This window comes from Tetrao urogallus, assembly GCF_951394365.1.
Source record: "Tetrao urogallus genome assembly, chromosome: 8".
NCBI lineage: Eukaryota > Metazoa > Chordata > Aves > Galliformes > Phasianidae > Tetrao > Tetrao urogallus.
Window position 1 is genome coordinate 32,450,022 of NC_136821.1, and position 24,262 is coordinate 32,474,283.

Consider the following 24,262-nt stretch of genomic DNA (forward strand, 5'->3'; position numbering starts at 1 on the left):
GACAAAAAATCATGAATTCCAAATGATTCCCTGCAACAGCTGAGGGGCATGAGGCACCAACTTTTTTTTTTTTGTGTTAAACCCTGGCTGAGCATCCTCTTATACAGCCTGCAGATCTGATGGGTAATGAAGACTCCGTGTTCTCTTTTTAAAATGTTTTGTTTAAAAAAAAAAAAAAATCTGAATTCAAGCAGTTGTCACTGCTTTGTAAGGGTTCTCTCTCAGCTTTGTGTTTGGCTTCAAAAATGGGGAATTCCCTGAAGACTTCTTTGTACTGCTGTCCAGTGTTCTGTGCTGTGATTGTGGACATTAAGATTGAATCCTTTCAGTACAAGGTGGAAGCGTGTCAGTACGTTAAGCCTCCCAATTAAGTGACCCCTTCACTTTCACTCTGGCTTTTTCTCTTGCTTTTTCAGCTCTAGCAATGCCTGCAAATCCTGCCTGCAGAGCAGGCACCTGCTATGTCACTTAATGCACGTCTTCACGTACTGATTACGTAGCAGAAGAGTTCCACAGCTCTATGGCTAACAACGCTGTGTCCTGTATCCATACACAGCAGTCTCTGTGCCTACCTCTGAATGTTTTTCAGCTGGGGACCACGTGTTTGTCTTTTATGCCCCCCATATTGCAGTGTGTACACAGCATGCCCTGAAACTGAAAAGCTTCAAAGTTGAACTAATGCGATAACGTTTCAGGAGGAATATCAAATCTGATGAGAGCTGTTATTGAAAGGTGCAAAGGGAGGACAGAAGCCGTGATGCCTTTGGGTGTCAGAGGAATCCCTGAACAACTGATGCTGAGTGCCAAGACCAAATTTTGAGTTAAGTGTGGATTTATTTCTGACCTGGTTGATATCCCAAGTCCTCTGATCTCAGACATCTCGTCATAACTAACTGTTGTGGTGAACGCGGTCCTGCCTGCTGTGCAGAGGGAGAGCTGTGCACTTTTAGAGTAGAGATGTTATTAAAAAAAAAAAACAAAAAACAAAAAACAACACCAATCCAGAAGAGCCCAGAGCTACCGAGTGTTCACCCATTCAGTTGTGAAATGAATGACTAATGGTGGTTAATGAACCAGTGCTCTGTAAATGCATCCTGCACTTTCTTTTTCCAGTGGCAAACATTTCATTAATAATTGATGAAGTCGCACATTGTCCCCCCCTGCTTTTACCTCTAGTAGTGAACAAAGTGACATCTTAACGTGTCTGTATTCTCTTGTTCTTCTACTTCTTTTTTGTTACTTTTTTCAAGAGCTGAAAAGGAAATAAATGCCCCGGCCACTCATTCTTGATTTCTTCCCTTTATTAAAAAAATGTTTTGTGTCGTCATTAGTTTTTTAAGCATTGATGATACTGCTCTCTATAGTCATTTGTCTATATGTTCCTGTTATTTGTTGCAGCAGCTGCAGATACGTAAACCACAACTTCTTTGGTGTCTGTAGATCTTCACGTAATTAGAATGAATTTAGAAGAGAAACACACAGGGGCTGAATATAGTCTGTATACTGAGTACTCTGGTTATGCAGTGGTGTTAACATTTTGCTGCTGATGCTGAACACCAGTTCTTTTCTCCACTCTTCCAAAGCAAATGTCATGCATGTGCTTCCACACCTAGGCAGACCCATCTGTACATACATTGCCCCAGCTGACCTTTCCTTTATCTCCTTTGGTGTCTCCTCTGCTTTCCCTGTTGAAGAAAACTGTTCTGGTTTTGCTCTGCCTGATGTGAGTTGAAACAACAGCTCCTGTCGTTCTCAGGAGGTGCCAAGAAGTCATCCCCAAACTTACCTCATGCCAGAACCAAATGGTGGTTGAATTTATTTCTTGGTATCCTTTTCTTCTTTGCAAAACAAAGGTACAAACACTATAGGATTTTTTTTTTTTTTTAATATCTACAATTGTTGAGATAGATACAGATTGAAAAAAAGTTACAATTAGTATCCTTTGTACTGTGCTCATCTCTGCTTTTGACAGGTTCTGCTTTGAAAGAGTCTTTTTCTTATTAATCTTGTGAAGGGTGACAATGACTGATGAAAAAGGTGCTTTACAGAGCAAGGAAAGGCCATTTGCTAATCTGTGAGCTGTCAAATCTTTTCCTTTTTTTTTTGTCTTAAAGTAAGTTGATAAAGAGACACATGAAGGTATTAGAGGCAGTATGAGGCACAACTTCTGAGATCCGCACAAGAAAAGGTGGCAAAGAACCATGATGAAATATGAGGGAATGTGATTTTTAGTAATAGGAATGTGTTTTTCTCTCTAGCCTGCCAAGTTGCTCCCTGGAGCTGTATCTCTCCAAGGATGCCAAGTGCTAGGAAGCTTGGAGGCGTGACTTCCCAGGAGGTACAGCTGAGTAGTGAGGTCAGGGTCATCATCCTCTTGGTCACCTCTCTGGATTTACTCCTCTCAAATTAGCATCATTTAAATCACCTGAAGATTGCTTGGGCAGTCCCTCCGGAGAAGAGATTAGCAGCAAAGCAAGGATAGTTAGTCACAGTGAAAGAAAGCAGAGAAGAATGCAAGAGAGGGAAGGCGACTCAGTGCTATCAGTTTCTGCTTTCCTGGTGAGGGCCTGAAAACACTGGAAATGAAGACACATGCTTTATATCAGTGAAGCAAGCAGTGGAAAGCTTTGAGAAGTGTGCGCTCCACTTGAAAGAATCAAAATCAGCTTTCTGAAAGGCATAGAATGTAGACAAGTAGGAAAGGCTTTGTGATCTGAAGGAGCTCTTGGCATTGAGCAGAGCAATATGTCTTGTTTGGCTTGCAGGTTGTTGGGTTTTTTTGGACTGGATGCTGCCTATTTGTGCATTGGTTCTCTCTGTTTGGATCAGAGGTATCTAGGAGTCTGCCTGGGAGCTTACCACCTCTAAATCTTTATGATAAGGGGATTCATAAAAGCAGGTGAGGAGTTGGATGATAGTACCAAAGCCCCCAGGTGCAGCGTGTGCAGTATTGGAGCTTGATGCACACCTATTGCCTGCCTCCCAGTCAGATGCCAACAACCACTAGCGGGATGTTGGGCACACGTGGCAATAAAGAGGAGGTGGTAAAAGGGGAGGGCATCTCTGGCTCCTGTTGTTTAAAGCATTTATAACACCAAGTTGTAATCAGAGCAGCCTTGACCTTGGGAAGCTTTTAGCAGACGTAATTAGTGCTGTCATCTCTGCACTGACAGGAGGTGCTGCTGTGTCATATGAAGCATGAGTGCTTCTGCTGTAGCCATCTGCAGGACATGAAAATCTGCTGCCAAATAACCACCTAAACCCTTTGGTTCTGTTCCTCCTGTGTCTTTGTATGGAACAATGTATAACTCGATTTATAGGGAATAATCTAGTTAGTGTAACATTTGTTTCTCTCTTGCTGTGGAAGAGCGTTTAAATATGAACCTTTTAAATTATCCTAATTAAACGGAGAACATGATATTTTGTCATAAATTAGGTAGGCTAAACTCTCCCTCATCCTCATAATTAAAATATATTGAATTCTGCAGAGTGATAGTACTGGTTGAGATAAACTCTTTTAATTCAGAGAAGTTAGTAAAGATGAAATGGAGACAAAAGCATTTGTTGCAAATTATGTTTGAGCTTTATGATGACATACTTCAGGGAGAAGAGGAATAGTTGCTAGGGAGTGAACTCATGCTTTGGGAGTACCGTGATGTTAGATGGATGCTCTGGTTCTGCCAGGAGGGCTTGGAGTTTGTAGTTCCAGCACAATTCATTCTTCCAGGGAACATTTCTTGTTATTAAAGGTCAAATTTTTCCTCCTGAAGCATGATATTTCTTAAACACTATGGATGTGGTGTCTGTCAGTTGGTACAGAGCTGCTAGCACTAGTGCAAAGCCAGCAGGATGTGCTGATTTTACTTCTGCTTTTAGCCTCTCGTGTAAATGCACACATTATTTATTATAGTGAATCAGACACTTTTGCAGGAAGAACATTTGCTCTTCCAGCTTTAGACAATCTTGTTCTTTTTTTTTCTGACTTCCTGAGCTTTACTAAATACTGCTTAGCTCTTGTCCTCCAAGATCTCTTGAGGTAATGAGATCTCATTATAGCTTAAAATGGCCCTCTGCTGTTTGCCATCTCTGGGAGAGAGGCGTTAACAATCCACCCCCTTCTGACAGAAGCTTCTTGGAGCATGGTTATTTTCTGACAAAGCATCACGTGGCATGGGATGAAATGTTTGTTGTCGTGGGTTATGGGAGACAGAACGGTGGAGATGGAAAGCAAGATGGCGTCATCAAAATCTGACTGTTGCTGAGGATCAAACCTGAGTTTTCGGTCAAATTTTGAATGTGTTGATGAGGCCAGCTGAAAGCAAATACATAGTGTGTTCTTACCACCAGTAGATCTGAGTTCTTAGGGCATCCTAAAATAAGCATTAAAAGCTTCTGTGGCACTCTGGGAGCAGCTATGCAAATTCCAGAGTTTATCTGTTTTGCAGCTTAGCCCAAGCAGTAGCTCCTTAAGTGAAGGTCTCAGAATCCTGTATCGTTCGTATCCCTTGGATATATGTGGATAACAAGCACTTGGTGCTTCAGCAATAGTGTGTTGGTTGGGTATTAGAAAAAGTTCAGGTTGGATATTAGGAAAAAGTTCTTCTCAGGAAGAGCAGTGGTGCAGTGGCACAGCTGCCCAGGGATCACCATCCCTGAAGGTGTTCCAGAACCGTGGGATGTGGCACTGAGAGATGTGGTCAGTGTGCATGGTAGGGAGGGGTTGATGGTTGGACTTGATGATTTTAGAGGTCTCTTCCGACCTTAATGATTCTATGAAGTGTAGTAATTAACCATCTGAACGTCAGGCAAGACAGAAAATACAGACTCTGGGGAGCACTTTGGTGCAGGGAGAGAGTACAGGGGAAGAAGGATGGATTTGAAAGCTACTGGGCAAATTTGAGATTTGTTAACTTACATTTGTTAGAAAATGCTCTGAAGTAATTTCTGGTAGGTACAATAGCATCATATGTAGTTTACCTTTGGAAATGCTGGAAGCTACTGCAAGTGCAGAGAAGTCAGGCACTGACAGGTGTCTGGTAGAGAGAAGGAGTGGAGCATCAAAATTCAAAATGTCTGAGTTTGGGTCCTTCTCCATCCTCACGCTCTCCTTGTGCAGTTCAGGCTGTGTGAGATATGCTGTTAAGCTCAGTTTCCTGTTTGAAACTGTTTGCAGTGGTGTCAGGTTCAGGGAAGGAATGAATGTGGGTTGCAGCTGTGTCACCACAGAGCCGGAGCTGCAAGGCTGTGCTACAGCCCAGGCTACCAGCACCGTTACTCCCCAGCCAGAGCTCTCATACAGCTCCAAAATGAGCACTGCTTGCAATTTTTGGCCTTACTAGCATAAGGGTAGCTGAAATGAAGCCGGAGACATCGAGCTGTTCTGAGATGAGTGTACCTCCGAACACGTAATAAAGATCTGAGACCCTCGCAGAAAGAAAAATGCCAATTACACAAGCGCTCAAAGATTGTTTTTCTGTCCTGTGGGATCTAAATGTAGCTCAATAGCACCGTTACATATATTAGTGTGAGCCCAGGCATCCTTAACTAAAAAATGATTTTTTTCTTTTTAATTAACTGCAGGAAAAACAGCCTCAAGAAATCCTGTTCACTATCTGACATCAAGAAAAGACTATTAACAATAATTGTTGGGTTTTTAGTTTTCAAAGAACCCATAATTAAATTTATTGTCTCATAAGTGATTAGAATTAATTGCTTCCACATGAGCTCTGGTGCACACTATCTGCTTTGAATTGGGAGTGATTTTTCTGTAGAATTCTTTCATTTATCACAATATCTTTCTGTTGTGTTCCATGCCAGAGTCAAGCTGTTGCTCTAAGGCATTACTAGAAAGTGACCAATATTGATTTAATGTATCTTCTCCAACAGATCAGGATTAACTGGACAGAATGGCTTCTCCCAGTGTTTAAATAGAAATGTTTTGTTTGACACAGAGGTGATGGAGCAACCCACTGCCGCATGGGTTAGATTTTCAAACCCGTGCATTAAGACTGAATGACATACCTGAATTCTCTTTAAAAGAGCTTCGTGATGCTAATCTGAGGATTAATCCTACATTGAGAGGAGGATGTGTTACACATCTGCTCACGTGTTGTAGTAAATAATGATAGCTGGCTTTAGTTGGCGTTATGGTGGTTTAAGACCACTTTCTCACCAGTTTGCCAGGCTTGGATACGACCTTCTAATCACGAGATGTATGACCTTCATTTCACTGCCTGTGTTCCCTTCTGTAGGGGAGCTGTTAGGTCAGGGCTTGAAGTGGTGATGGGGCACCTGGTGAAGGGCTGTGGCTGGCCCATGGGGCTCAAGCAAAGTGTTTGCACCTGTGCTCCCCAGCTGGCCAGAAGGGGCAGACCCATGGGGAAGCCACCCTGAGCTCATATAAGGGCCGGCCATGGAAGAGAGAGTATTTCTTGGAGCTGGGGCTTCCTGAGAAGGAGTGCTGCATGGCCACAGAGCTCCTTTACTTGTTGGGTGAGTTCAGCTTTTCTTTCTGCATATGACTATGGGCTTAGCTGTGAATATTTTGTCTGGTAGCACCGTGAGCCAGAAGCCATTCTGTTTCTTTGTGAGCAGAACACTCTCCCACCTGGTTACTGTTTGCATTGGAAGGTGTTAGGGGAAGGAAGTTGCTTTCCTCATATGTTAGTTTTGTTAAATACTACCTAGGTAGACTAGAGCAGAGTCTCAGTTCTCTTGTCCAAGAGCCCCTGATCAACATAAAGATTTCCCAAGGCTGTGGGCTGTTCTCAGCAGCAGTATTCCTGAGGCTCAGCTGTAGGGTAGGGCTCATCATCCTCATGCCTTTTTGTGGGTCACTTCTGAAAACACAAATCTTATAGCCCTTCTTGGCCGTGTGTGGTGGAGCCTCTCATTTCTATTAACCTGTAGCAACAGGCAGCTGTATAAAAATTATTTCCACGGGGTACCAAATCCTTCCCTGATCTACCTGTGTGTGATTCTTCACTGGTGAAAAGGTGATGTAAAGAGTGCTTGAATTGCTGGGTGCCCTATGAGAGACATCTGGTCAAAGGGGTTGTAGAACTGTGTAAAATAGGATATTAGAGCATTTAATATAACGTGACTTCACTCTCAGACTGTATTTTTAGAGAACAGAGTGCTTCAGAGAATGGATTTATAATAAGGAGATATTTTCTCCCAATCCAGGATGCTGCTTCTCTGGAAGAATCCTACACAATTTTCATACGCTTGTCATCATAGAAATTACAGAGCATTGGGCTTTTTGTTACAAGCATGGAAAGTTTAGCAGACAATGACTTGCTTCCTCTGAATTGTGATAACTTCTGGAATTGAATGAATTTAATTTAATTACGTCCTGTAGAAAGTTATCGCTTTCTATTCAGCTCCAGGACATAGCAGAAGGTATGAATGATTTGCTCTGTAGAAATGGGAGTTTCAGAGTGTAAGTGGTGTAGTCACGGGGAATTTATGTGAACAGATTCCAGTCTAGCTGAATTACTTATGTGAAAACATTAATAAAACAGGTTTTATTATGTGTTAATGGCAGCAAGAAGTGCCCTCCATTGTTCTGTTCAGACGCTAATCTGTCTGTAGGGCCTTGCATAAGGACAAGCTTAAGGAAGATGAGGAAGTAATGTTCTCTGGGGAATCCTGCAAGGTTGTACCTAGAACATATATTTACAGCTTTTTATAATTTAGCAGCACCACGTAATTGCTTTGATCCCTGCTGGAGGGGGTCGCAACCTTGAGCTGCCCCACAAGGGATGAAGATCTGCAGTTACCAGGTGTCACCTGGAGACAGCACAACCTCTGTTGCAAAGCAGTAGCTGATGGAGTGTGCATGGCTGGCCCATTGCAAGTGCCAAGAAACAGGAGTCAGCTTCTTTGATAGATATCAGAATTAGGACCCAAAGACCCCGTGATGTGAGCAAGTGTGTCAATAAGGTGGATGCACAGAAAACAGAGAGGCCTCTCTTTCTGAATCTGAGAAGTGTTTTTGAAGATGTGCTATCTGAATGGCTTGCAGCTTGATGAACACAGCCTTTACCAGCTTGCCATAAGTCTATGTGCTTGGGCTGTAAATGTTGTGGAGCAGTTCTGAGTTCACGGGGGGGGGCTGTTTGTGCTAACGCAGTCTCCAATAGCAGTACTCGTCCACTGTCCCCTTTAATGTTCCCCTTTAATGTGCTCCTCTCATATAACTGATATATATCTGATATATATATCCTCTCTGATAACTCTAGTAGAAAGGAAAAGCTGTGATTCAGCAGCTTTGGGAAAAAACACTATTGGGATTTGGCTGTCTTTAAGGCCAATTCAGTCCTCCAAGCATCTCTCCCTGGTGACTACTCTTTTCCACATCTCCCTCCCACACCCAACTCTTTCTGCCCTCTGAGCACATGGATTGCCAAATGCCATGAGCAAGGACTTTTTTTCTTTTTTTTTCCAAGTCTATCAATTGTGTCACCAGCAGCAATTTACCTTCTCTGCGAACTTTGCTGTGGGCAAGTGACCTCTGAAAGTGTGTTATGCTGTTCCTTGGGTAAAGGCCAGCAGCTTGGGTGCAGAGGAGGGGTAATGTCTTTGATGACTTCATTGCCTTAAGCAGGTAACACATCTAAATTCTTACCATGGAGTTGTTACCCTGCAACAGGATCCCAGAGTGAAGCTGATTTCTTGTCTGGTTCTCAGGACAAATCCGTGCTCCCTACTCTAGGCTGCAGTTCAGGCATTTCACATGAGGACCTGATGGAGGAAAAGTATGCAGGTAGAGTAGTCTTAGTCCTTTCCATGATTTTTATTTTTATTTTTTTTACCAGTGTCTCTGTTTGTAAAGAGCACAAGAAAAGGGAAAAAAATATTCAAGTCATCTTTTAAGGATCATTTTTGTTTATGTTTGTGTTAAAAACATAAAGAAAGAAGCTCCTAAAACCAGACTTTTCACAGTAAAATGGGTAGCAAATAGTGCCACTTCAGTAAATGTTGCCATTCATTTTTCAATAAATTACCAATTTATACTTCTGAATGTGGTAATAAAAAGAGATAAAAGGAAAGAAGAAGGAGGACAAACTTGGGAGGTTTATGTTTACTGCCAAGCATTTGGTTTTATGTTTATCTCATGGAAAGTAACTCCATATATCATGATAATTGACTTCACCAAGTACCTTTAAGAAAAAAAAGCTACAAAACAACATCTTGTGTGAGAGAAGACTGCATGGTTTTCCGCTAAGTAAAACATTCTCCTGTGAGTCAATGGCTTGAGCTCTTTGCAGTATTCCTGTTCTGTGGTTCGTTTGCCCAGTTGGTGGCTGAGAACAAGCAAGGTCATGGCACAAATAAAAGCAAAATGTTTATAGCTCTCTTATAACCCCGCACAAATCATCACTTATCTACCGTCATTCCAGACTAATTGATTCCTGAGAACTTTATGGAGCGAGAGCATTTTTCCCCCTCGCTTTCTTCCGGCGATTTCCTTGTTACCATTTTAACTGCAGTGATTTGCAAGTAGCTCTTTGCTGCTCCTGCCCAGGGATTTGGACTCGGCTTGGGAGGGGCCACTCGATTTCTCTTTGGCACTTTTGGGGCTAGGGATGAGAATTGTTGAGCAGCCGGGAAGCAGAATTTTTCCATCACTCAACGCAACAAAAGCCAAATTCACTGCTGCTCTATTTTAGGAACAGCATTTGTGGCAGTTCGTCTCTGAGTCGGTCAGAAGAGCAGAGAATAGGATTGTGGCAGGCAATAAAAAAACCCTGCTGCTCCAATAAGGACTTTAATTACTCACCTCGTTACAGGTGAGACCAAGGGAGGCTGGCAGCAATGCCAGCTCCAGCACAGCTGTGGAGGATTTATTTTTCTCAATGATGAGTGAAAAAGGCTGTAAAAATACTGTACAAGGTTGGCTAATAAACTGTATTTTATTAGCCATACTTATTACAAGTGTTTACAGGCTAGTGTGCTGATAGGCATTTTGATGAGGTAATATTCCTTAATTGCAATCATTCTGGGATTGCAAAACAAAGGATGGAAAGCCAAAAAGCTGGAAAACATAACACATGCATATGTCAGGTCAGGATTTATAGGCAGCTAGTGAGCAGCTAGCTTGGCAGCAGGTATGTTAAATAGTTACAGCGTTGGCCTCGTCCAGTGGTTTGAGACTTGTTTATAGCAGATTGATAGTGCTGATTGGCAGATGGCTGGGACTGCAAGGAAAATGCACGTGCTTTTTCTAGTGGTCTCTGTGGAGCATTTCAGGCCCTTGAGGTCCTATAGCAGACCAGTGAGCTGACAGCATCCCCTTGCTATTTGGCTTCTGTCTTACTCCTGTTTATCCTTGGTCCACGGTGAACGCAGGCAATGAGAGATAAGACCTGGGCAGCTTCCCAGCCCATCACGAGCTCCTTGCATAGGCAAGGGTTAATCTTGGCTATTTTGAATCTCAGTCCAACACCGCCAAGTTCTTCCTTGGTTTAACTTGTCTGGGTTTATGGCACAATTTACATCTTCTAAGTCCTGCTGGTAAACTGGCTTCTTGGTGATAAGAGCCATTTTCTAGAGTGCTTCCAGCCAGAAACAGCAGTGTGCTGCTTAGAAATGCCACTTGGAGAGAGGCTGCGATGTCCTCGCATGTAGTATATGTTTTGCAAGCAGGGCATTTCTACAAGCCCACTGTGAGCTGATGGTTTGTTCAGGTGTGCATGCATGGTGTGCAGGTAAAGCAGTCAGCCACGCATGCAAAGACAGTTCTGCAGTTCTGACAGCTAGCAAGGGAAGCAGGTAGTGATCAGAGTCACCTAGGAACACATTTTTATGCAGATCAGTGAAAGCTGCACAGCTGCATTATGTGTGCAAATACTACTTTGCACCAGTGACCTTTTTAGGAGTCTTAATCCCATTCAATTCTTTTTGTCTTGGCACCTCCCTACCACAGAGTAAAAAGCAGGTATTCTGTATTCCTATGAAGAATGAAGCTGTGAATATCTGTGATGGGGATGCAGCTTCTGAGTTGAAGCCCAGTCAATCCCCTTTGGGAGACTTTCTGTTAATTTCTTAGGGTTTGATGAAGATCCTAGAGGGCCATTTTTCTCCAGGTATGAAAACATCACATGGATTTACAGCTTCTCTCCCTGAGGTGATTCTCCTGTTACTCTTTGCATCTGGGAGGAAAAAAAAAAAAAAAAGCAAGAATACGTACATATACACATATCCTAATATTCTAGGATGTCAGCAATGGCTTTGGCCTGTTGTGGGAATGTGGAGCATTCATGAGTGGTTATGGTAGGTGCTCTGTATATTTTGCTGTGAAGCAAGAAGCACAGGTGAGGTGGTCATCCATTTTAAGATGTGGTTGTTCCATGCCACCAAATATCTCTGTGCTAAGACAGGATAAGCAGGTTCCATTTTCTGGCTGAACTTTTGGGAAGCTTGTATGAGTTGTTATCATACTAAACAGATTTTCACCAGAAACACTTTTGCAGCATTCAAATGGTGATTGATACATGCTCTGTTGTGGCAGCTTCTAAACAATACAGATAGGCAGTACAGCTGGACCATCTTGCTGTCACATTACCAAAAGCAACCTCTCATCCTGCAGCCAACTGCAGAATGGACTGTTGTTCATCATTAACTCTGAAAGGAAAGAAGACACTTCACTGAATCATTGATACTCCATCTTTTTCTTAAGAGTTGCTTATCTAAATATTAAGTACAACCTCATGTGTTTGTATGGCAGCTGGAAGTTGCTTTCTGAGAGAACAAATTCATCTTTTAAAAAAAAAAAAAAAAAGAAAAAAAAAAAGAAATCCAGCAGAACTGTCTGCATTTCTCACAAATCAACTGAGTGCTCATTTCCTACTGATCAGTCTTCGAGCTTCTCATTTCAGTTTCGAGAGTGCAGCGTTCATTTGTCAAACTGAACAGAGAAGGAAAAAAAAAAAACCAAGCAGGAGAATTAGAGTCTGTCAGCCTGTAAGTGCCCTAAAGCTTGAAGTTATGAGCAAGTTGGTTTTGCTTGTTGATGAGCACAGGAGAATAGTGGCTGTGTGTGTGAACACCTGCACTGGAGGATCAAGGACTAATGATGCTGAATGAGTGAGATTCACACAAATACAACTCCATCTCCTTCTGTATGTTCTGTGTGAAATTGTAGGTAGCCATCAGATTGTAGGGCAGGGACGTAAGGCTTAGTGAGCTAGAGGAAAAGGTACTGCATCCTGTGATCTTAAGCACTTCTGACAACAAGAAAAAAGGAGGAGAAGTCTGCATGGCAAAAAAAGTCATAGTGTACTTTGACTAGAGGAGGTTGTACTTCTGCCTGAGGAACACACATGTTTGGTGGTTTAGTCTGTGATAGCAGAAGCTTTGGGCACCCAAGTATGTGTCTGATTTAACTGAACTGCTTAACACCTTTACAGAGTTCTCCCCGTAAGGTCTCAAACCTGTCAAGCAGAACTGAGCTCCTCTGGTTAGACCCACTTCCTTATGTCCCAGATGGTGCTTGTCAATTCACACAGGTTGCCTCTTTCTAGAAAGTACGGACTGAAAGAAAAATAATACTCTGAAGTCCAAGTGTGCAATGAAGGCATCTAAGGTGAAGCCTCTTGTGTGTATGTTGTGGTCATTCATGCCATCTTTTTCAGTGAGATATGCTAGAGCAACTTGACTGGGACTGATGTGGCACTTTTTGGCTGCAAGTGAAGGTGATAGTGAGAGACTGAGTTTCAGGTCTGCTACGTGTTATTAGAGATGTCACAATTGATGTTGGCCTAATGGGACAAATTGAGGTGTAATGGGGTAGATTTCTTCTTCTGAGTATATGGCACCCCTGTGGTACCGAAGTACAAGGACAGGACTTGGTCTCTACAAAAATCTTACATACTGAGGGGAAGGGGATGTGCTGCTGTGAATGCTGTAGACATACAGAAAGTACAGAGCAGGTCAGAGCCTGATCCCTGTGATGCAGCAGCCTTCTCTCTGAGTCTCATTTACTTCAAGTTCCAGAAAAGGTTCAGGACTACTGAGAAATGTTGAAATTCATGGTCTGGTTAGATTTGAAATCCCTCCACCAGCAGCATCCCTGCTTAAAATTCCTAGTTATAAGACAGCTTCTTCTTCGTAGATTATTGGCTTTTCATGTTGCTCAAGTGCAGCCTTTTCATCAGATCGCTTGTGTTCTGATCTCTTTCTGGCAATTTTTCTTGTTGTAGCTGAATAAGCTCTATTTACAGTTTACATAACCACTATCAAGATAATACCCTCCTAATGGCCACTTTTCCTGGAGAAATACAATTACATCTCTTTCCCCACTTGTGCCAATTGCATTTGAGTTTGTTGCAGTGCCAAACGCGGCCTCACTATTGTACTTGTGCAGATGGGTGGGAGCAACAAAAGCATGAATTGGAAAATTCCCAATCTCTTGGCAAGAATGTTGGTTTACTTCTTTCTGCTTCAGGGTTTCCCACCAATTGAGTTGGATAGAAAAACTTTTGTACTTCCAGACTTTTTCACACACGTGAAGGGATGTGATTCAAAGCGTTTGTGGAAAATTAGAAAGCTTGTTTGTAGTTGGGATTGCAAAGAGGAAACCTACTCTAAAATTTTGCCTTGTGGTGTGTTGTTTGCATGGGGTTTTTTGCAAAGGTATGTGTAGTTTCATTTTAAGAAGATTGGGTTCCATCTGGGCTGCTACAGATGCAGGCAACCTGGGGATCAAGGGCAGGAAAGGCCTCGAGTACAAGCAAGAGTTTATTGTGAGGAGCAGCCAATAGCTCAGCCGCCAGCTGCTTACACTGCCTAAATTCTGCTTCCTGTGATAATTGGAAGAGCTGGGTTTCTCCAAAACCTGCCTCTAACACAAGGGCAGCTGGAGTGAGGAGTGGTACTCAGCATGGAATGGCTAGCAGCTGCATTCTGCAAGCAATGGCACTCAAAGCTGATGTGATATAAAGCCCATATCCCTTTCTTGAGGTGTCTCTGACAATAATTTGGGTGACTGCACGCATTCAACAGGAAAAGGGAAGGCTGCAGGAAGACTTCATTGCAGCCTTTCTAATATTTAAAGGTTATACGCTTACAAACATGAGGGAATCAACTTCTTAAGAAGGTAGATTCCAACCCAGGCCATTCTATGATCTGACGTCTTGAGTATGGCAAGGGATGGTGCAAGAATGTCCGTGTTACGGCTTTCCTGCAGGCCTCCCTGAGCTCTGCAGGGTGGGATGATCTCAGGGGAAGGGGAACAAGACTACAGACACCAAACAAGGTGTGCTTCTCTGAGCTACAAAGTCAGCATTACCTTTCTCACTTCCCCAGCTTGTCGTAGGTGTAGCCAGTGAAGAGCAGGTCTTAGATGAGGTGTTCTCTTCACAGAATCACAGAATGACCTGGGTTGGAGGGGACTGCAAGGATCATGAATCTCCAGCCCCCCCCGCCTCAGGCAGAGCCACCAACCTTCCCATTTAATACTGGACCAGGCTGCCCAGGGCCCCATCCAACCTGGCCTTGAACACCTCCAGGGACGGGGCATCCACAGCCTTTCTGGGCAGCTGTTCCAGCACCTCACCACTCTCATAGCAAAGAACTTCCCCCTGACATCCAACCTCAATCTTTCCTCCTTCAACTGAAAACCATTTCCCCTTGTCCTGCTGCTACCTAGCCTTTCAAAGAGTAGGTGGCGAGTAGGTGACAAACTGAACACTGTGGGAAACCAGAATGAGATTTAAAAACTCTTTCATGATGCTTTCAGGTGCCCACATAGCCATTTTGGCCTGATACAGTGGGTAAATTTCCTTAGTATTTTCTTTAAAATAAATAAATTAAAATTGATCATTTTGAAGTGTAGAGAGCGAAACTGGCCAGTATTCCTAGGCTGCAGATTTGGCTGCTTCAGAAAGGGGGAGGGTGAAATTCTCCTAGGACTTCTGCTGAAAGCCTTGTGATCACAAGTTGCCCAGAAGGCAGTGATAATTAGCCAATTATCCACACAGGTGCAAGTATTTAATTCTGTAACTTTCACACTAACATGGCCCAAGGCTCCCTGTTTTGGCAGAGGGACCACAGGAACTGTGTTATGACTTGGACCAGCGTGGAAGTAATGCGTATCAGAGGTTTCCTGTTATGTGGTAAGAGGTAGAAAGGTGAATTGGTTCTTGATGCCTTCACTAGTTGTTGTTAATCACAAGAGTCTGCTCTTCCTTGTGGCTTTTTCCCAGCAGTTAATTACAAGTAGTAACCTCCAGGAGCCTGATGGGCAAGTTGTGGCACTATGTGCCATGCCTGCACCACCAAGGAAGACCACTACTGCCCATGACACAGGGGTGATCTGGAGTACGCAAATGGTTGCCAGAACAGAGCAAAGTGAGTCACCTGTGGACTGCATTAGGCTGCAGCAGGAAGTTCACTAACTGGTAGCAGTGAATTTTAATGTGGAGTATTTCTAAGTTCTTTTGTATCTTCAACATTCTGTGGAGATGTGGCTGATGCTGCAATTCTTAAAATTGCACTGAATTGTGGTATATGACATACCCAGTGGTCCAGAATACTTCAGCGTGTCTCTCCAAATTACTACCAGTGTGCTGAAGATGTTTTCAATGTAAGCCCTTACAGGAAAATCACTACTGGCTCAGCGGTGCAAGTGTCAATGCCAAGCCTTGTGACATTGATCACAGCCTTCATTGCTTCCAAATGGCATGTTTCTGCTTTGTTGCATTACAAGCAATATCCTGTGAAGAGAAGGTGGAGCCCATGGTTCCTTCTTGAGCCAGATGGCCTCTCACACCTAAAGGCCAGGCTGTGGTCTTGCTGACATGAGGCTGGATCCATCACGGTGCCACATCACCCTTCGTTTTCTTTGAGCTACTTGGTTGATGCTGGTAGGTGACACAGAGCCCTGAGTTTGGTTAAATGATCAACTAGGTCTTTGTGAATTGCTGCAAAGCTTTAAATCTCTCTGTAGGCCTTGCAGTGAATAAACCCCTGGCAGGAATTAGCCCCAAAAGACTAATAGCAGCTGGCTCTGACAAAGCAGTCGGCAGAACTCAGGCTCTGCTGAGAAACAGCAGCGGGTTTTTGGTCCAGAAAAAAAAGGGAGAGCAAACCACAGGGCTCTGAGTAACAGGCTGGCAGAGGAAATACATCCCCAGCACAAGTGATTTAAACGGGCCAACTGATTTTGCCGTTTTCTTGCAGCAGCATCGTCTATCTGTTGCTTTCGTTATTTATTTATAAGGAAGGGATTTGCAGGATAACTGCCTGGTTTGTAGAAGCTTCACAAGTCCAGGATTTATTTATTAAATACTGCAGAGGTTGCTCATGGCAGTGAGACCCACCGCTTGGCTCAGAACCTGGCCATGGAGCACTTGAGTAATGTGAGCGAGATCCAGCCTCCTGTTTGCTGGGCTGCAGCACTTAGCTGCGTTGTCGTTAGGCTGGGTAGAAGCTCAGCCCTGCTTAATGCATTTTGCTTTGCTTGATAAATTGATTTGCATGCCTTGCTAAACCTCCCCACAGCTTTGTTCACAGCAGCTGCCCTAGATTTCAGATGTAAACAGAGGTAATGAGAAATGGCCAATTTCACTCTCTACCACCTAATGCTGGTGGCGAGACTGCCACTGCTTGGGGCAGTCTCTCCCTACCCAGATGGCTCGGTCACTGTGTGAACCTGTGTCTGTGCCCCTCCAGGGTCAGGTGGAAGATGCCTGGAGTGTTTCCCAAAACTCTTCAGCGCTTTTTCTGCAGTGAAGTGGCTCAGTGGCAGAATAGCTGTGTCTAGACCTCCCCCAGCCATCGCAGGCTGGCTGTAAAATGCCAATTTCAGCTGTTGCTACCAGTTAACATGGCAGCCCTGGAACTGCCCGAGTGAGGCTTAACATTAATTTACCCTTTCTTTCATCAAGTTTTACCCCTTAGTGTATGCAGAGTACAATGCCCTGAGCACAATGCCTCCAATCAATCCCACTTAAGATAAGCATCTCTTCCCAGCCCAGCTCTGGCTGGAGAGAAAAGGGTGATGATGAAGCCTTGTGTTTGTTCAACCCTGTTTGGAATTTACAGCGCTATGTAAATGATTTATTGCAGCCGTTAATAATTGATGCCTTTGGAAATGGGTTCCTGTCAACAATACATTCAAACCCAGACCTTCATTCCAGCCTCATGGTGGCAATATGCATTTAATGGGGAAATTGGTCTGGTTGCTTTAGGTTCTTATTTATGTCTTGAAATGTAGTGCCTGTATGGCTGCCGGTGGTTCTGCCTTCTCTAATGGGCGAAGTGTAGGGTGGGTGGAGTGCAGGAGCTGTATGAATGAATGGCCCACAGCACATCAGTGAGAGCTTCTCGCTGGGTGTCCCTGTGGGGCAGGACCAGGACTGTTGGCTTGCTGTTAGATTTGGTTCCCACCTGCTCCTGCTGGTGCCAACAACTTTTGTTCTATTGACTGAATGCTCTCTGCTGCTGTAAGACCAGGGCACCTTGTGACTGTGGTGGAGCTGGCTGCTCCCCTGTAGGACAGCCATTGTCACTCCCACCAGGGAAAACATCAGCGCAGGTAATAAGGAGATGTCGGGGAGTGGGTGTTCTTCTGTGATCTCGCCACCACCATGTGAACTGACTGCAAAGGAGGAGGAATTCAAGGACAGAAAGGTTCCTCACCTGGAATCGCAGATCTGCTGGGTTAAGTCCGAATTTTGATGTCTGCATCTTCAGACACATTGACCTGTGGTCTCAGCTGTGACAGTAAGTATAGTTCTGTGAAGTGAAGCACGTTGCTTGTGTATTTTAGAAGCTAGTATAAGAAGATTTTATGGATGGAGGAATAAATGTGATAGAAAAATAATTCAGCTTGTTCCTATGGAGTCAGTAATCTCAAATAACCAGAGGTGAGGTGCTTCACCTAGTGCCTGATTACTATTTTCAATCATCTCATTAAGTGCCTGGTTTCATGGTGACTGCAACACATTATCTCCAAGGGGATTAGCACACTGAATACAGAGTAATTGAGACCTCACAATCATTCTGTCACAAATATCAATGGAAAGGAGGAAAAAACTGTTATTTTCTAAACAAGATGCTTCAAGGGAAGGAATTGCCTTCCAAAAATAGAAGCCAGTGCTTTCAGAAGTCACTTCTGATTTTAAGGTGTCACTGTTCGATACATAACTTAGCACAGCTTAAGGGCTGTGGATTTTAGAGATGTGGAGCCTGTCTTCACTGTGCTGCTTAGTGGGCTGTGCATAGGGACCAGCAAACAGTGCAGAGAGAGAGTATGAACTTCAGCTTCTCTGTTCCAAGGGCCCAGCTGGGAAGGGATGAAGACTTCCTCCTTTTAAATTTCGTTTTGCTTGTGGCCCAAAGCAAAACCACTTTTGAGCACAAGGTATGAAGAGATGAGCTGAGATTGGCCTGCATACTTCTCTGAATTCTCTGAATACTTAGGTCTCCCTTTCCTTTGGGTAATTTTCTGGCTGATTGAGGTCTGGTTTTCATTATTTGCTGCCATATGCATCATGCTTGTGGGTTTGTCTTTCTTGCAAGACTGTCTTCTTGACTTTCAGGAAAACTGAGCCCTGGTGACGTGCTGCCTCCAATAACACATCATGCCTGCAGTACCTGCTGAAAACCCACCGAAATGCCAGCAAGAAGAGTCAGAGGGAATTCAGCCTCATCCCAGTCCTAGATGTGAAACAAGCAGGGTGAGCAAACGGCCTCACTAATACAAGCAGAGGCAAAGCAGGATGTTTGCTGGCAATGTCCCCCATGCATCCTGCTTATGACAGCTCGCAGCTTTGCCATTTTCTGCCTTGCTGTTTGCTGGGGTGGGATCCTAACTCCCAGAGATAATTCAGTAACTGCAAACCCGTTTTTTCCCTGAATATTAGGTGCTCACACGTGTGTGCTTTGCTCCCATCTGCAGCGAGAAGACAGCCCTGCCTGTCCCAGCACAGAGCTCTATGCACGTATGGAGAGAACACTAAGTAAAGCCATGAACGAGGCTTTCCCAAGCAGTACTGGTGGCTCAGTGGCTGTGCTGCTGGAATTTTGATGACAGTTGTCAGTGACCGTCGTGCCTGAGTGGGCCAGCTGAAGGGTAATGGGATTTAATTGCTCTTTGGAGCAGAGGAGAGAGGCTTTTTTCTTTCTCTCTTTCTTTCTTTTTTTTTTTTTTTTTTTAGTTTTGGCGCTATGGGATGCATTTAAAAAACAGTTAATGAGGTGAGGTTGGGAGAGGGTGTGGAAATGGAGATGTTCCTTTTGGAGTGGGGTGAAGCAGCTTTAGAAAGCATGGAGGATTCTCCAGTGCATTATTATATGGTTTTGAGGAGTTCTGAAGACCTTGCAGGCCAATTGTTCAGCTGATGTAAATGACCTTTCCACTCGGGCAGAACAAGGTGGATTTGTCCTGCTGGGAGTCTGCCCCTCTTCTCTTTGTATGCCCCCTATTCCCCATGGCTCAAGGGACCTGGCTTTTACCACAGCTGCTGCATCGAGGCTGCCTTGTCCCTTCTGCCTTTGGATGTCCAACTCGTTTAAGGTGTGGGGGCTCCATGGGACTGCTTGACTCCCCTCCCACAGACCGTCTGTGCAAACCAAAGAAATCACCTGGTAATTTAATTTGACTCCATCTCATGTGTTTTGGCTCTGTCACTGCAGGGAGAACATGCTGAGGGCATTGGCAAGGCAGCACAGAAGTGAATCTGACCTGACTGTCCACATGGAGTCTGGCACCAGCACCGGCTTTCAGCCTTCCTCAGCCTCTGTCTCAGTGAAATAAGAGAGACATCTTGGCTCCTTTCTTCCCCAGCACGCACCATGGCGATGGAGAAGGGTCAGTAATAGTTTTCCCTTCCCTTCTTCTTTCCTATTCCTATTGTCTGGCACAAAGAGCCTTTGCAAATCCACTTTACCTTTTCATTCCTCATTCTTGGTGCTGCAGTTGAAGCACTAACTCATGCCATGGGGAGTAAGCAGTGGTAGAAGACCAAGGGACCCAGAGCCACACAGACACTGATGGATTGTACAAGTCAAGAGAGTAAAGGAGCAGCGCTCTCCGTATTTAAAGGTACCATCAAGCACTCTGCACAGGATGAAAACACCCACAGGGGTTTCTTGTTGCAGATGTCTGTTCATCTATGTGATGGATATTTATGCTTCTGTGTTTTTCAAAACTCTTGCCATTTTGCTTTTTTCAAAATAGAGTAAAAAATAAAAAAATAAAAAATCCCCTAACTTAAGCATTTAAACATGTATTCCAAAAGCTTTTTCTGAAACACAGGGCTACATTTGGCTTTACCCACCTGCTTCTAGGTGATGACTCTATTGTGTTCTGGTTTGTGCTTTGTTTATTAATTCCTACCAAATCAATTTCTTATTTTCCCATCTAGCTAGGAGATAATTAACTTGCATGATGATGCTTTACACTATCTGTTAAATATTACTTTTGAAGCAAACTAAGCTAATGACACGGGTAATTAAGCCTCATGCATCAAGATCTAAAATGATTGCTGTCAGATTCAGGAAGGCTTTATTCCCACTGCCTCTGTCCCCGGGTCAGTATGACTATGCACGGATGCCTGGAGCCAATGTGTGGGTGAATGTGCGGTGCCCTTCTCTGGAGCAGTCAGCTTTACAAGAAAGAGTAGGGTTAATAGTTTTTCCCAGTGTGCCAGACACCATGGTGGATGTCTCAGCAGGCTTTGATTCCCTGAAATGTCAGTCTGGGTGCTGACAGGGGGATGCTCTTGCCTGGAGCAAGTCTTGCATGCTTTATTGCCACAAAACATCTTGGGCAGGCCTTTGAAATTAAAGAGCGACTCTTCCCATGTGACATTAAAAATCATTAGGGAACATACATTAGCTGAAACAGTCTCCATGGCCAAAATTAATGTTCCTTCCAGGTAGCCCTTCAGCTTGTTGTGCAGCTGGATATTACTGCTTCTCTCCCCCATCGGGCACTTGCAGGGCTGCACAGGCATCCAGGCAGTGATGCACACCAGGAGCAGCCAGGCATAGGTCAGGGTCGTTCGGCTCTTTGCTATCAAGAGCAGAGAGATGACAGTGAAGAGAACTCGAGGAAAATTCTCATCTTTGGTCTTCTATTTTCTGGTTGCTTTGGCTGAAAAAAGAAAGTGGAGTTCATGTTTTGAAAATACTGCCTGGTAAATAGAGGTTAATTCGGATCCCACATAAGACAGAGCTTCAGCATGAGAGAACAGCAAGCAGACTGTAAGTGTTAGAGGTGTGACTTGAGGGAAAGTGATCAGGTTGCTTTCTTGCTCATTTGCATGCTTTCCTCCTGACCTTGGCCCTCCCTCCCCAAAGAGTTAAGACTGTTTAAAAGCAGTCGGTATCACCCAAGTGTGTCACTGCCTCATGTTGGCAGGAGCAGACTAGCAGGCTAGCACTGCAGGGCATGTAATGTATAAGCTTATTTTACAGAGTTCAGAGAAACACTGCTTTGGCTGTGGGTGTCTGCATCAAACGGGCACTATCTATACCATCATTTAATTGTTTGGAGCAAGGAAAAAAACAGTGGAAAAAAACAGTCACCCCAAGGGAAAAGATAAACTGTAGATAAGTTTATATTTTCCATTCTGAACAATAGATCAGAGAACTTCTGTAATAACTACATCAGCATTTATTGCATTGCTGATTCAGAAGCCGTCTAATAAATTTTAGCTAATTTTCAAACTTGGTCTGGAATGGAGCAGCAATCTCTTCTGAACTTCTTTTATATGCCCATTTTTATTGTAAAGCTGTAAAGCATTTTTATTTTTATGATTTGCCTTCTAATGTCCTCCAGCATTATGCCTTTACCCATCCCATTAACTGCCACCCTGGGCTGCTCCCCTGCAGTGAGCTCCCACTGATGCTGAAAGGCAGCACCAGTCAGCGCCTCGGGCCACAGAGCTGATGTAACATGTCACAGCTCTGGTCAGCGTGTCCTCTGCAGGACGGGACAGCTGGCTTTCCTTGGCAAGTCTCTTCCATCCGTATCTTCAAAGATATTGACTGGAGGGGGAATTAAGCATGTAGGTAGCTTGAGGCGTAATGTTCTTTCCTTTGTAATTAAGTCCTTCCCCAGCTGAAGCTGCTAGACACCATCCTCGTAAGAACTCAATAATATTTTCTAATAAAAATAGCTGCAATTTTATCTTGTCATTATTTTATTACAAGTACTTGCAGCAAGTATTTTTAGACCACTTTCTGCTTTATTTGCAAGAGTTCGTTATTCATTTGGGGTATTAACTCTTGCAATACATTTTCTTAAAACATTTTGCTTTTTGTAGTTATATGCCCTGTATCTTTAAATTACTGCTATGTTTTCATCCAATAGATCTAACCAGACCCAGTCTTTTGCTTGTGGGTTTCAGGCCTTAGTCCCAAGTTTTGGAGCTAAGGGAGTTTGAGTGCTGCAGCATAAGTGAGACAAACCCAAAGCCCCAGAGGCATGGATGGGAGCAAATCTATACCATAGCCAGGGGTGAGTTAGCAGGATCAGCTCTTCCATGCTCCATCAGGCTGAAAGAGGAGGCTTAGAAAGGAAAGACTCATCCACTTTGGGAACTTTGCTTTTCTTTTTTTTTTTTTAACTATTTCCAATGGGAAACTCTATCAGGAGCCCTGCTCTGAGGGGGTTGGCATTTCCTTGGCAGGAGCAGCATTGTCTCCCCAGGATCTCTGTCTTGCTTGTGAGCAAGGACAGATTTAGCTGCCCAGTGGTGCTCTAAAGAGTGGAAAATTCAGGAACAAACACAAGCCTCCCTTTAAACAACGCAGTGTGTTATGTATGGACTTTCTAAGCCTTAAGCTTGCAAGCAGGGTGTTGGCAGCGTTGTGTGAACCACCTCCAAAAGGCTCCAAGCAAAACAGGGCAGCTCTCCTTCCTCTGCTCCTGTACAGCTTCTGAGTACTTCCACAGGGGAATCTTCAGCAGTAGAGGGACCAAAAAAAAAAAACCAGAATGAAAAGGGAGAGTCCTTTCAAGGACTCTGTTAATGGCCCAGGGACTGAGCTGCACCCCAGGAGCTCATAGCCTGCTGGAAAAGCATATGTACCCAAGAATATACTCCTTATGGCTTTACTGAGCTCTGCGCCGATATGCTGAAAGATAAGGACAGTTAAACTAGTCATGATTTTTATTCCTTTCTTCTCTTTGTCCTACGTGTTTTTCCATGTTAATGCGTGGAGTTCCTGGTGCCCAGCAGCCCAGTGATCGTTTTTGAGGCAGGAAGCGTGGCAGGGAGGTGAACCCATGCCAATGAGAAAAAAAACACCTTGCCCTCAGTGAGAAGAGCTGAGGATCTGATGTAGATTGCCTTCTGTGAGGAAATAGTCTCTGAGTTTTTGATACTTAGGTGGCAGAGGGGGAAACCACCACTAATCTCTAAGGACATGCAGCCTAATTAACCCCACGTGTCTCATTCCATCTGCTAAGCTGGAAATGCATTTTTAATTTCTCATATTGCTTTGCAGAACTGGTGGAGCTCCTTTGGACCAGCTGCTCTCTGGTGCTGGGAGTTGATGCCTACTAGAAAAAATGTGGAATTGAAGGATGCTAAAATACAGTAGAGGAGAAGAGAGTGTCTTCCACAGCACAGTAGTTTGGTCACTGTTTTGAGTCCCTGCCCTCAGGAGGGCGAAACTTATAGACTCACTGTTGTCTCTGTGTGCTTCATGAACGTCCGTGAGTAGAATTAGTTATGTGGTTGGTTTTGGTGATGGCTTGGTTGTGTGCAGCTAACGGTAGGATGGGATCTCCACTTTGTGGGATGCAATCTTGTATCCAGCTTAAGTCTAGGAACCAGAGTGTGTTTTCTGAAGCCATTACTTCAAAAGATAATGACCAGGCCTTGCCTGACTGAAACCTCCCTGTGCCTCAGCAGCTGCCTTCCCTTCTCAGGACATGATGAATTAAGTAATCTGGGTTGCCATGCTGCTGGCTGCGAGGTTGTAAATTGCACGCATGTGCTCCCAGAAGGATGAGATCCCACACTGGTTTTTAAAGAAGTGCTGCAGCGGTAATGCTGATAAAATCTCCCTCTGATAGACAGTATGCAGTGAACCAAAGTCTGCGCTCAGACAGGCTCATGCATCAATGGGTGAGGAGCACGGGTGTCTGGCAGCAGACGCTCCCTTTAAGGGCTGCTGAGCCGAGTGAAATATCTCTTCCCAAGACATTTTGTGGTGGCTTGGCATGTTACTGTACGTGAACTATTGCTGAGGCGGTGGCAGGGAAACAAGAGCCATTTAGAAATAAAACAGGGATGAA